General features: G+C 40.9%; 1 pseudogene; it reads left to right on the top strand.

The window, feature by feature from the left end:
• Window positions 1-11,341: 11,341 nt before the first annotated feature.
• Window positions 11,342-12,202, top strand: LOC110570576 (annotated as a pseudogene).
• The last annotated feature ends 1,734 nt before the right edge of the window (window positions 12,203-13,936 follow it).

The following is a 13,936-nucleotide window of genomic DNA, read 5'->3' on the forward strand; positions in this document are numbered from 1 at the left end:
CCACTACAAAACCAAATCAACATTAAGCCAGTGGGAATGGAACTCTGAGCTCCAGGATTAATCTGAGACTTGTCATTCAACCAAAGAAAACACACACTCCTTTTAACCACAAACTTGTTTTTTTTTTTTTAAGATTTTATTTATTTATTTGAGAGAGAATGAGATAGAGAGAGAGAGAGCATGAGAGGGGGGAGGGTCAGAGGATGAAGCAGACTCCCTGCCGAGCAGGGAGCCCGATGTGGGACTCGATCCCGGGACTCCAGGATCATGACCTGAGCCGAAGGCAGTCGCTTAACCAACTGAGCCACCCAGGCGCCCCTATCCACAAACTTTTTGTCTAGAATGGTTTCTGTTGAGTTTTGTAAAGGGTGTTCTCCTTAAACATTGAGGTCTTGTTTATAATCATTCAGGAATCCAACAGAAGAAAACAATGTTGCTGAGTTGCTTCCAAATGTATTACTTAAAAAATTAAAAATGACTGTGAGGAGAAAAACCATGTGGATGGCTTCACTAAAGAGTACCTTGGGGTTAAGTACCATGCCCTGTTAGCTCAAGGTCCATCTCTCAGGAGACACAATTCAGAGAAAAGTCAAAAGTAGTATTGATTAAGTCAATTTAGCAGTTTTAATACATAAAAGTGGTCAGTTTGAAGAAAAGAAATGTCAACTTCACTCTTTTGATCTTGATAGCTTTCATTTAATCATCAGAAAGCCTTTGATAGACCATACATTTCTCTTGCTTCCAATATTATGATCGTGTTACAGCCCTGCCTCAGAGTGGGGAAAAGTATAAGCCAGTGGCTCTAATAGGTTAGGCTTTGCTGTAAGCAGACCGGCCAGCACACTTTTACGACTGCGGACAACTCTGTCTTCGGGGACACCCCTGTTTTGTTAACACTTCTGCACACTCGCTCAAGGGAATGCATTTGATACTTTCAAGTGAAAACCCACATCTACTTCCTGATGTATTTTTTGATATCTCTAATATTGCCTTTGTATGCAGGGAAGTCCTTTGAAAAGCAGATATGCCAGGAAGATGGCTCTGTGAGCACATCTTGTCCTCAGTCTGAAGGATGGAGACAGTGGGTAACTATCTGAAGACCCTGGGGCAAATAGGGTCTTGATAAGATCTTACCCTGAAATTGAATTCTTAGAATAAACATTCAAACAGGATTACCACAATGCATGCCACGACAGTGGTTTTCACACCATTTGCCATTTGGGATGACCCATGTCTCTGAGTCCATCCAACAGTGTGGGTTAATAAGAGTTGACTTTACCTTTTCACTTATCTCCAGAAACAGCTCCACCTGCACCATGGGCCAGAAAATGGTTAAAACTTATCCTATAATGTTAATTCCCATGAAAAGGTGGCTTTTAAGATGAGTCAGTGCTCAGATTTTGTACTGGAAAAACTGGCAGCAATTTGACAGGAACATATAATAGTCTGGCGTTATGTTGACATGACTTCAACAAGAAAAACTTGTCAACTGTAACTCCTGGCTATGTAGACATTTGGAGTTACATATATGCACTCTCGGAAACACAGAACGGGACCCTCTATACAGCCATGAGACTCTTGAGTATATTTGTGGATCAAGCCACAAACACCTGTAAAAATACATATGAAATATAAACCTTAATTGAAATACGTTCATCATGCTTAATTGAAACATGCTCCCAGGAAAGCAGAGGAGGTTTTGCCTATGTAAAAAATTGCAGAATAGAACCCAAACGTAACACAATATTCTTCTATTGGTGGGGTTTATTATTTAATGAAACTGTAAGACAAATACCTCATGTGCTTGGCTCATTAACAATACTTATTTTTTTATCAGATTAATATTCTTCCATATTTTCTTTGGAAATAGCAATATTGATGTTTATATGAAATGCAAACAAATGATGAAATGTTTCACATCTTCCAGTTTTTCACTGCGATATATTCATTCTCTAAAATTTCATGTTAGCAGAACCAAAAACAAAGTGCTTCTACAGTTCATTTCAAGATAATATATTGCTCCATAATAGCAAATGCAATGCAACTTGGGCTTCAGAACTGGAAGCTAAAGCAGTCTTTGTACATGAGTTCATTATATCTTGAACAAGGCTCTTTTGGTAGGTCTTAGACCACTGATAAGTTATTAAAAGACACAATTTCCATGCAAGTGGCAAAACTTTTCAAATCCATAGATACAGATAAAGATATAGACATAGATATATTTCAATACACTAACTTACAATATTTTGAAGAGAAAATCCTTGGCAACCAAGAGAAAATTACAAACATGCAATTCTAAAAAAAAATGAGACAAAGTTTACAAGAAAAAGAAAAGCTAACTCTTTAGAATTTAGTGGTTCAGTGAATGATAGACCTCACTCAGCAAAATCACGTATCTCTAACCTCCACCTGTTTACTTTGTCACTAACGCATATTAATACATGTTTTTATATGTAATTATCCATATAATGTTTCATAAATATAAGAAATTTTTAAAAAGGTAAGCTCAGTTTGAAAACTCTAAATCAATCAACTTCTTTGAAACTTTTGGTAGAAAAAGCTGAGCATAAGCATCAAATTATGAGTAGCTGAATTGAAACAGACAACATTGATCTGTACTATGTCCTTAAATTTTACTGACTTCTTGGTATATGCCAGTTATATACATATAAGCTTATGAATCCTCGTGAAAATCCTTAGAAATGGGTATCTTGCAGATTTCAAACAAACAACCCTGAATCTCGAGAGAAGTTGGATTTCTCAATATCACATCTTGAGTAAATGGTAGAATCTGCACTCTTAACCACAGCCTTCTAAAGATGATTCAAATTACTCATCATGTATTTCCTAAAGGAATCACTTGCATATTATATACCCTATTTTCTATGTTAAATTAAGCAAAAATAATTTTCTCTCTTGTTTAAATAGAAAAATGCAGTGAAAAAATGGGAATTTTAGGTTATTAATATATTTGAGCAATGTACACTAAAGCCAAGTACCAAATAGCAAGGATGACATTACACATATTTTCATAGGAATAAGATCTTTCTGGAAGATCATAAATATTTAAGCATAAACATACCATAGAGTGGCAACCAGGACAATTCTTGATTCAATGTGGAATGTTCTCTGTACAATCTGAATTTACTCATTAATTGCCAAATATCCACTTTGCTTTGGAATGTGCAGATCTTTAAGCTAGATCTTAACTTTCAAGATATTTAACCTCCCAGACTCTGAGAAGACCTTGTGAAAGTAATGCATAAAAGGAAATAGTCCACAATCATCAATTTTTATGTTCTTCCTTCATCCAATTCAAATATTTCAGTCTTTGCCAAGTCTCTCCTACTCATTTTCTTTTTTTGCAATTGCTATAACTTTACTATTTTATTTTATTCATCAATCACATGTTTGGCTTAAAGGGTTAGCTTTACCTAAAATATCCATTTTCCCCTTCTTCATCAAAAAGAGAAGTCTTGAGTCGTAGCTGGATGCATGACTTTCCGGAATAAAGGAATTCCTTAAGTTTCTCAGCTTCCCTTGCAGCCAGGTAAGCCCTTGTGAGTTCTAGCCCATGAAATGTAAATGGGAGTAAGGAGTCCATGCATACATACCCCTTCTTTGTGTTTTCTTATAACGTCTGAAGCTTTGGCAGCCATCTTTGACCATGAAGTGATCCTGGAACAGAGGCTTCACAACAAGGCAGTCACCTAAAAGGAGGTGGTCCCTGCCACTGGGGAATGCTATTCCAACCAAGATCAATTGCCTTCAGACTTTTGAACATAAGAGAAATATTTCCAGCTTGCTAATTCATGTTTTTAAAAATAATTTGCAGCCAACCAATTTATCTAAAACAACATATAATTTATGATCACATTTGATCTTTGTTGCTTATAAAATGCCACAACAAAGAGTAGCACAGGTTAGTTTTAGAGTTCTGGTAGCAGGCATAAACAAACAGCTTGGGGGATCTGAACACTGCTAAGTTTCGATCGCCTGTGAATTTGCTGGCTGGCTTACCTTTCTTATGTATACGGTACAAAGTGATTTTTCTTTGTCTGACTAATATCTGACAAGGTCCAGTTCAATAGATTTTGTGAGTGAAAGGCTCTTTGAAATAGTTAAGTACCTGCGTATGCTTACCTTACAAAGTTTTCTGAAATGACACTTGTGTGAACAACTGGGAATTCATCTGCATGCAGAAGTCTAGCATTCTGCATTCTCAGGTGAGGTAGGTGGGGCGGAGATGTTTACATGGTCAATCTGAAAGACGCCTGGAGATCTTGGCATCTGAGGCTCTAAGCAACTGCTGAGCTTACCTCAAGGAAAACCTCTCTCAGTAGAAGGCAAGTCACTAAAGGCAGAGAGACAAAGACTAAAGAGACACTTTAGCCAGTTTCGCCACAGCCATTAATGGCATTTGAACAGGGGAGCCTGTGATGCTTTATCTTGAGTCCATGACTGCTCATGTAGATAAACCACTACAAGTCAGACTCCACTCAAATGTTTAGTCAAATTCAATCCAACTGTAGCTCTATAAAACCAGTCCTGTTTTTAGTCCAGATCTGACTATAGTAAACAGTTTATTAAACTTTGTAAAATTCCAGATGAATTTTGTATCTAATTTCTCCTATGATATAGCAAAAAAGAATAATTGAGTGCTACCCAATTTTACATAAAATTTTAAGTACTTAAAAGTTTGAGTTTTGAGGTATTTATACTTAAAAGCCTTTGAAAAAAGTGGTTGAATAACTATTTCCTTCTTGGATGGAGAAACAAATTTTCCTTTAACTTAAAAAAAAAAAAATCGCATTTGGGAGGCAGCCACCAGGGACAGTTTCACTTGGAAAGAGACTTTTTGAGAAAGTTCCAAGTGACTGAGAAAAGAGAATTATAATGGAATTTGCTCCACAACTTTTATTCTGACAGAGGGGCTATTCATCCTATGGAATTCTTGTAAAATCACTGACCTGAACAATATGCTTCTGAGAATGTTTTCCTGCTTAGCTTATAAAGATATTATTATGTATCTATGATATAATCACTAGAAAATGCTCCCTCTGGGGCATTTGTTGTTTCTCTAATTATCATAGTTGATTGTGGAACTGATACCCCCGATGTGTGTAAAGGTATAACAGGAAAGGAGATACAATCTTTTATGCAAACTGCCACTTTCTGTCTTCATATTAGTGTTATATATAACAATTCTGTCAATGAAAGGACACCCTATAAACAGATTATTTTAATTTAAAGGGCCAAAAGTGATCGTAACAAGGTTACAATTGTTCCTATAGTTATTTGCGATTTTGATGCCAAGACAAATCTATTTTGAACTATAAGCTCAGATACAAGTGACTTCTCTGAGCCTTAGTCTCCTTTCCTTGCAGCAGAGCTAGAAATACCTCTCATTTCACAGGACTGTTTTGGGGATAAAGACAGATGAAACGTGGAAAGGGTCTAACATGGACTCATTGCTATCTATTATGAGGGTTATCTTAGAATCTGTGCAATTCTAAAGCCCAAAGCCACAAATGATAGAATACATATATATTTTACATTGATTTCATTGTGAAACTGAAGAAAAGTAACTCAGGAAAGTTAACCAACTATGAAGAAATTGTACTCTTTGACTGTCAGTTAGGTCTTCTCAATTATTCAAAGTATTTGGGAAGATCAGAGATTAGGTTAATGTAAAACAACCTTTGAAACTAAAAATTCTTTACAATTGGCTTTGGAATGTGTTTGGTTCTTACATTTGAAAATTGGTGTGTCTGGTGGTCTAGATATTCACTGCAGAGAAAATGATGAAGACATCCTGAGGAAATGTGGTTCAGGTGGAGAGAAAGATGCCCGACCTCCCCATATAGTTTCTTCATCCAGCTCTTCTCTTAACCCAATGATAGAAAATGCCTGCTTTCTCTTAACTGACAAAAAAATCTTTGCTCTCTCCAAACCTCCTTAAAGTAGGGAGGTGGCTAAGTATTTGATCTTCAAAGGGCTTGTCTTCATGCAAACTAAGTAGAGGAAATTGAAATGTCTAAAAAGCTATAATTAAGCAGATTCCATACTAACTGCATTGAACTTGAAAGCAAGTTTATTATGGATAACCTAAAATTCTGATAAACCACCCAAGGACAATACTAATTAATCTCAGAGTGCTTTGAATATTATGAGGCATAGATTCGAATATGTCTTTAAAACAAAGCCTCCATCAGTGATTTTATCATTTATTTAGAGGTATTAATTTATTAAGTGAGCATCTAAAAAACTGATCTAGTGATAATGTTAAACTGGAAATTTTTTTGAGACAAAAATCACTTCTAGGAATTTCTCGAATTATTTTATTTTAGATAAAATATTTAATACATGATTTGAATCTGACAGAAAATAAATAAGGCCCATTAAAATGCACTTCAATACCAAAACTGAAAAGTACTTTTAAAACCACACATGAATCCATGGCTAATGAAAGTGAAGCAAGCTATTCTTAACAATGAAAAGAAAGTGGCATTTAGCAAAACAAGGATATTAATTCTGGTCTCCAGAAAATCCAGAGATAATAGTATGACAGTGGGTTTGTTTGTTTCTTTTTAAGAATTAATTGTAGAGCATATGTGTAATTTAAGAAACAAAACAAACGAGCAAAGGGGAAGAAAAAAAGAGAGGCAAACCAAGAAACAGACTCTTAACTAACTACAGAGAACAAACTGATGATTACCAAAAGGGAGGTGGGTAAGGGGATGGGGAAAATAGGGGATGGGGATTAAGGAGTGCTCTTGTCGTGATGAACACCAAATAATGTATGCAGGTGTTGAATCACTGTCTTGTATACCTAAGGCTAATATGACACTGTATGTTAACTATACTGGAACTAAAATAAAAAAATTAAAAGGAATCAATTATAGAACAATTTAAGAAGAAAAAAAATGCTTCTCAAAGATTTAAAACAGAGCTTTAGAGAAACTTGATAATATGTAATTGTACAGTGATTTTTAACATTCTAACAAGAGTGTGGGCTGCTGTGTTAATGAGTATTATGTGGATGAGTGTCCTGGATCAGACACTGGATTATATAAAGTTAAACATGCATTCGTTATCTGTTGCTACATAATACATTTTTCCAAAATTCGGCAGCTTTGCTGGGTGGTGCTGACTCAAAGGCTCTATAGGCTGTAGTCAAGATGCCATGTAGGACTGCAGTCATCTGAAGGCCTGACAGGGGCTGGAGGATCCACTCCCAAGAAGGTTGTTGGAAGGGAGGCCTTAGTTCTTTGCTACTTGGGCTTCTTTGACACACAGCAACTGGCTTTTCCCAGAGCGAGTGATCCCAGAGAGAGTAAGGAGGAGGCTGCATTTCCTTTTATGACCGAGTCTTCAGACTAGGAAGGCGCATACTGGTACGCCTGCCATAATCTATTCATTAGAATCCAGTCACTAAATTTGGCCTGTATGCAACTGGAAGGGGGATAAACTCCAATACTTGAAGGGAGAAGTATCAAAGCATTTGTGACTATATTAATACCACTACATATCACTGGAGAACTTCTCAGAGCCTTTAATCCTCTAAAGTGAATCCAATAGTGTATGTACCATTTCTCCAGCTTAGTTGACCACTGAACTCATTTTTGTGGGTTATTTTGCAGAACTGGTGTTTCATGGAGACACTTCAGGAGACACTGGACGTTTAACACTGCCATCACACACACACAAATATCTGTTTCCATAAGAAATATATAGTATTGTTAGCTTTTAGTGATGGCAATTTATTATTATCCTTGTGCTAAGTAACAGATTTCTAGGCCTTAGAGGGTCAGCTGTAGTCACTGAGTGCTTATTTCTATCTTCTGTGCCAGGCACTGGGCTAACCAACAGTTAGCTATTTAAGGGCAAATAAGAAAGGGTCCTTGTCCCTGATGAGCCAATAAATGAGATGCAATATAGAATAATTACAGTGAAATAATAGCAAAGACAGAACATAAATTATGCTTGCACAATTCTAAGTGCTTGGTACACATTAACTCATTTCCTCTCCAGAATAACCCTGTGAGGTGGATCCCTGTTCTACAGGTGAGAAAACTGAGACATCACGTACTCAAGGTTATACAGCTACAAAATGTGAGAGCTAGGATTTAAATCAAGGGGAGTCTGGCTCCCAAGTTTAGCTCTTAGCATTATGAATGTGGCTTGCTAAGTACTATGCTACCAGATACTTACAGGAAAGAAGATCACAGATGGCCCTGACCTAGGGGACTAGAGGAAAATGTCACAGCAGAGGTGACATCAGAGTCAGGCCTCAAAGGATCAGCCAGATGGAAAAAGGAGAAAGGCAATACCGCCTCAGGACCCAGTGTCCCCAAAGACAATGTCCCATTCCTGAATTGTGGGTTTAGAGAACGCCAGTGTGAGTCGACAACACCATGCATGATCGAGGGTTCTGCGAGATGAAGCTTGAAAAGCTAATGGCAATTACCTGGGAAGTAAAAATCAGAACTACAGGTGTTATCTAGCTCACATCTGAAAATGTTTAATATTAATATTCACCTTTGCAAAGAGAGATTCCCAGGGCCAAGAATATCTGTCTAAGATAGCCCGGAATACGGGGTGTGGTAGACACTGTGATGCACCACCCAGAACCCCTTCCAGGGATGAAAGACTCCCTCTCCCAGCTGCCGGGAGTGCTGCCAGCAGAGAGCCCTCAGCGGTCAGCCCCCTATGGGGATTGTATCCGCTGAAGAGAGCTGCCTCACCGAAGGCCATGACCCTTCCCTGGGATGCTGGTGTCCAGTGACTAGGCAGTGTTGGGATATAAAGGCCCATCTCTCAACCCAACTCAGGACAGCATGCAGGGCGACCCCAGCTTTGGAGGTCCCCACAACAGTCCGTTGCAGGTCCGGTTGAGGCTGCGTCCCAGCCTTACTCCTCCCTCGGCCCAATGCTGCTGTCATCTCTCCTCTTCGGCAGGAAGTGATCCCAAGAGACCCCATAATAAAACTCTTGAACTTTACCTCCATCTTCAGGTCTGTCTCCTGGAGAACCCAGCCAGTGCCAATCTGTATCAGGAGTGGTTGAGAAAGCAGATGCTGGGATGGAGTCTTGGAGTTCGTGGCTGGTGATTTGAATTCCGTCGCTGGGGTAGGCGGTGCCCAGGTAACCTCTGGTACAAGGTCGTGGTGCAATCGTGTTCACCACCTTTGCCAGTGGTGAACTGGGATGGTATAACAGTGACCAGGGAAAAAGAAATCACTGATGGGTGTGGTGTAGTAAGAGTTTAAGAAGTGTGTGGGAAACAGTAACTATGAGGATGGTGGGATTGGTTGGCTATACCCACGCTCAATTGACACTCTGGAAAAAACCAATTATGACAAAGAACTAAGAGCGACTGACATTTAAAACCTAACAGTGAAAGCCAGAGACAGCCTCCTTGGTAGCATAAAGAGCCTCTCATCTCCTAGAGGGAGGGCAGAGAAAGCTGAAGGACAGACCAGGAGTTAATCATAACAGTAGCAGAGCTCAAAATTTAAGCTCCCAAAGAAAGCAGATCTGTTATGCCAATTTCAGGGCCCTTGGAAGGAAGGGTTTGGGGTGGGGGGAGACTGACCCCGGCACATGGACAGGACATCTGGATTGATGTGCATGAGAATCATGAATTCCCAGATTCCCCTGAACGCACTGATCCTGCACCAGGGGCCCACTCTTTCTGTTAAGGGCTAGCATTTTCCCTTGCTTGCTATGAGGTCAATAGCTCAGATTCAGTCACGGTATAACCCAGCCAAGGACATACTGGGCCTGATAAGGGAAGAAAGGGTTGTACCTCGAAGAGCTGATGAATGGGCAGGAGCAGATGAAGGTGCACTGGTCTGGATTAGGTGAATGCTTGATAAAGGGTGGTGGAATGCAAGGTGGGATAGCGGTTAGTCTATTCAGATATAGGATTTAACTACCTCAGCAAGGACCCTGGGAGATAGCACAAACATACTACTAAGATGCCTCCTAGAAAAAGAACTGAGCACACTCAGTGAGGTAATCATGCCAGAGTTGCCATGACAGACAGTGAGAGGTTTTGAAGCTGAGAGAAATGGGCATGTGGCAGCGGATATGCTACGTAAGGCCAGAAAACCATCAGAGGTCCTTCTGCTGAAATAAGGGAGGAGCATGATTCGCCAAGCAACAGGGATATGCTGGTAAGAGCGGCACCAGAATCTTTAAGTTCAGTGGTAACTGTCCTCTGTAAGCCATGGCTAGTGGTAGGAGAGATCAGCCCTGGTAGCAATGGGAGCCATAACATCCCCCACCCAAGGGAGACATAATTATGGTAATGAGAGGCAAAGTCATAAAGGCAGACAGAGGGGGTCTATGCTCAGAGTGATATGGACATTGTTAGTAGAACAGTGTCCCTAAGGGCAAAAGAGATAGGCAGCCAGGGAGGGTATTACTTAATCCATTAAATCAAAAGAGATTAAGGATGGATAACCCGGAGGCTGAAGCCACTCATCCCAATAAAATGTTTCTGAACTTGAGCCAATTTTTGGACCTGTAACCTAGTGGTTAAAGAAGAGCCTAAGTCCCCAGGAAGAAGGACCCTGCAATACCACAGCAAGTGAACACAGCAATGATTTCTCTGTCCATCCCTAAAGAAACTTATGGCCATTTACTAGGGATAAGGGACAATGCCACCCAGAGACTCAAAGCATTGCCTTAGCTCCCTATACTCATGTGATCACATGGGAGCTAAATAATAAATGGAATTATGGCTTGTCTCTGGCTCCCCAGTGAGTCCACTGGGACTGTGGACAACCCAGTGGTCATTTCCCTGGTCCCCAAATGTGTAACTGAAATAGATATATTCTGTAACTGGCTGACCCCTCCATTGGTCTCTAGGCCTAAGGAGGTCAGTTATCCAAGAGGCCAGGAATAGCCAAGTGGAAATCTCTGAAACTGTCCCCTCCCCTCAGCCAAAATAGTAAGTCAAAAACAATACTGCATCCCAGAGAAATGAGAGAAGTTAGGGAGGGAAAGAATGTGTGGACACTCTGTATATTTCCTATTGAGATCACTATGCTTCCTATCACTTTCTAGGTCACTTTAGGAACTGAACATCAAGTTTATTTCATCTTCAAGGCTCCAAACTGAAAAAATAATTTCTAGGATGATTTCATCATCCAATTCTATTATGATGAAACTATTTGAAAAATCCACAAAAACTTTTAAAAATGGATTTTGCCTATATGTTATCTCTGGTACTCTTAGAAACACATGCAACTAAAGAGTGCTTCTACTGTTTGCTAAGGGAAAAAAAAAAAAAAGCTTGTCATTAAAAAAAAACAATTTTTGTCTGGGACAGAGGGCTGGCAAGATGGCGGCGCCCGTGGAGCTGTTCTGCCAGTCGGGGGAGGGGCCACCGTCAGTGGACCTGGACAGCCTGGCCGTGCTGACCTATGCCAGATTTACTGGTGGCCCACTCAAGGTGCACAAGATCACCAAGCCCTGGCCAAGCCCTTCAGGAGCTCTGCCTGACCTTCGGACCAGTCATGGAGAGACCATCTCGGTACAGCACAAGATCATCACCCACCTTCGAAAAGAGAAGTACAACGCTGATGATGATCTGTCAGCCCAGCAAGGGGCAGACACCTCGGCCTCCGCGTCTCTGCTGGAGGAAAAGCTGCTCCCAATACTGATACACACTTCTTGGTAGGCACCAAGAACTAGGCGGGCGTGACCCGGAAGTGGTATGCAGAGGCTCTGCGGTCTCCCCTCACCTTCTTCCTTCCTGCCCGCATGCCGCTGCAGGTCGCTGAGGAGCTGCATCTGCTTTGTCGCGAGCGCAGGTCTGAGAACGAGGACGAACTGGAGTAGGAGCTGTACCAAGAGGCTCGGGAATCCCAGACCCCGCTGTCTCAGCACCTAGGCTCTCAGAATTTCTTTTTTGGAGATGCCCCAGCCTCTCTGGACACCTTTGTCTTTTGCTACTTGGCCCTGCTGCTGCGGGCAAAGCTGCCCCGTGCGAAGCTGCAGGCCCACCTTCGAGGGCTGCACAACCTCTGGGCCTACTGCACACACATTTCCAGCCTCAGCTTCTCCCGAGTTGGAGCCGAAGTGCCACCTCCACACCAGACACCAGTGGGCACAGAGACAGAAGGAACCATACTGGCACAGGACCCAGCTCCTGTCCATGCTGCTGGGACTGACAGCCATGGTGGGCTAGCCTTGCTCAGTAGCTTGTCTCTATCCAGGGGGTAACCGGGCTTGGGCCCCAGGCACACGGCCCCTGGGCATGGCTGAGGATGGCGAAGAGGAAAGATTTGTCCTCATGCTCCCAGGACTGATTTTTCTACTATCATACATTCCAGAGGCCCCTATGTTTCCCGGTTGTTGGTGCGGCTGGAAATGGGGTGCCACTCCCAGAGTAAACCTGTCCACACTGAAAAACAAAATAAAACACACACAATTTTCACTAATTGTGTGTATGTGTATATGCACGTGTACGTGTGTATAGATGTTCTGGTGGCTCTATTCATTTCTTGACCCATAATGATTTCAGTTCCTAAAATAGGAAATCTAAGGCTGATCTTACAGAAAATAATAAAATGTATACATTAGCCTTTTGTCCTTCCTTTTCTCTTTCTTATCTCTTCAGCCCTTTCTTTTCTCAACCCAACTTGCCTCCAGGAATTTCATGTGAGTGATTTAAGGATTATCGCAGAAAATCCAGAAAAATGAGACCAGATTATAGTGTTCAGCAATTGATATGTTATCCTTTTCAGAGAGACTTTACTTTTTGTTGTTGTTTAAAAAGAGACTTTTAAATGGGTAAAATTTAGGGAGAACATGGCCTAATCACCATTGGAGGAAGATCTTTTGATATTTCAGTGGGGCAGTCTTCCTAGGTCTTTTCTAAAAGGGGGAACTTGGTTCCTTAGAGTTTTTGCTTCAGACGACAAGATGGTAATAGTGCATTGCAAGGATTCTCAGAAATTACAGATTGTGTCTTTCTCATATCCCTGCATACTTCCCACAACTAATGCATTGTTTGGCAGGAGATGATGAAAAGCACAGGCCTCTGGCAGCTAATAAATAGTTCTGATTTGTGAAGTAGTTCCATAAATGTTCATAAGTTTTCCATATTCACCTTATCAGGGTAGACAAGGCCCCGCCCCGTGTGACCTAGTCTCCATTCTGGGTGCCTTCTCAAATGGTTAAAGATGTAATAGGAACAGAGAACAGTTATTTAGAATTATTTACATGTCAACTATTTTTGCTCTTATGACACAAAAACAGAATGCCATGAAATTTACATTCAACCCTTTTTGTCCTTAATGTGGTGCTATTTATAAGTTTGAATTAAAACGGTTAATGTGTGTGGATCCCTTAGCTCCAGGCGCTAGTACAGAATCTGAACAAGACTGAATTATTACTATCATAGTTATTACTATTTTCTAAAAGATATTTTGATCACATACTACAGATCATAGAGCACCCATGTTTTATTTGGTGAACACAGTGTTTTTAATTTCCCCAGTGTTTACCACTTTTAAAATTAGGTGGTAATGGGGGGCGCCTGGGTGGCTCAGTTGGTTGAGCGACTGCCTTCGGCTCAGGTCATGATCCTGGAGTCCCGGGATCGAGTCCCGCATCGGGCTCCCTGCTCGGCGGGGAGCCTGCTTCTCCCTCTGACCCTCCTCCCTCTCATGCTCTCTGTCTCTCATTCTCTCTCTCTCAAATAAATAAATAAAAAATCTTTAAAAAAAAAATTAGGTGGTAATGGGACACATGGGTGGCTCAGTTGGTTAAGTGTCTGACTCTTGATTTCCGCCCAAGTTATGATCTCAGGGTTGTGAGATCGAGCCCTGTGTCAGGCTTTGCACTGGGCATGGAGCCTGCTTCAAATTCTCTCCCTCTCCCCCCCTCTTTTCTCTCTTTCCCTCTCTAAAAAAAAAAA

Source organism: Neomonachus schauinslandi, chromosome 5 (genome assembly GCF_002201575.2).
Source record: "Neomonachus schauinslandi chromosome 5, ASM220157v2, whole genome shotgun sequence".
Taxonomy (NCBI): domain Eukaryota; kingdom Metazoa; phylum Chordata; class Mammalia; order Carnivora; family Phocidae; genus Neomonachus; species Neomonachus schauinslandi.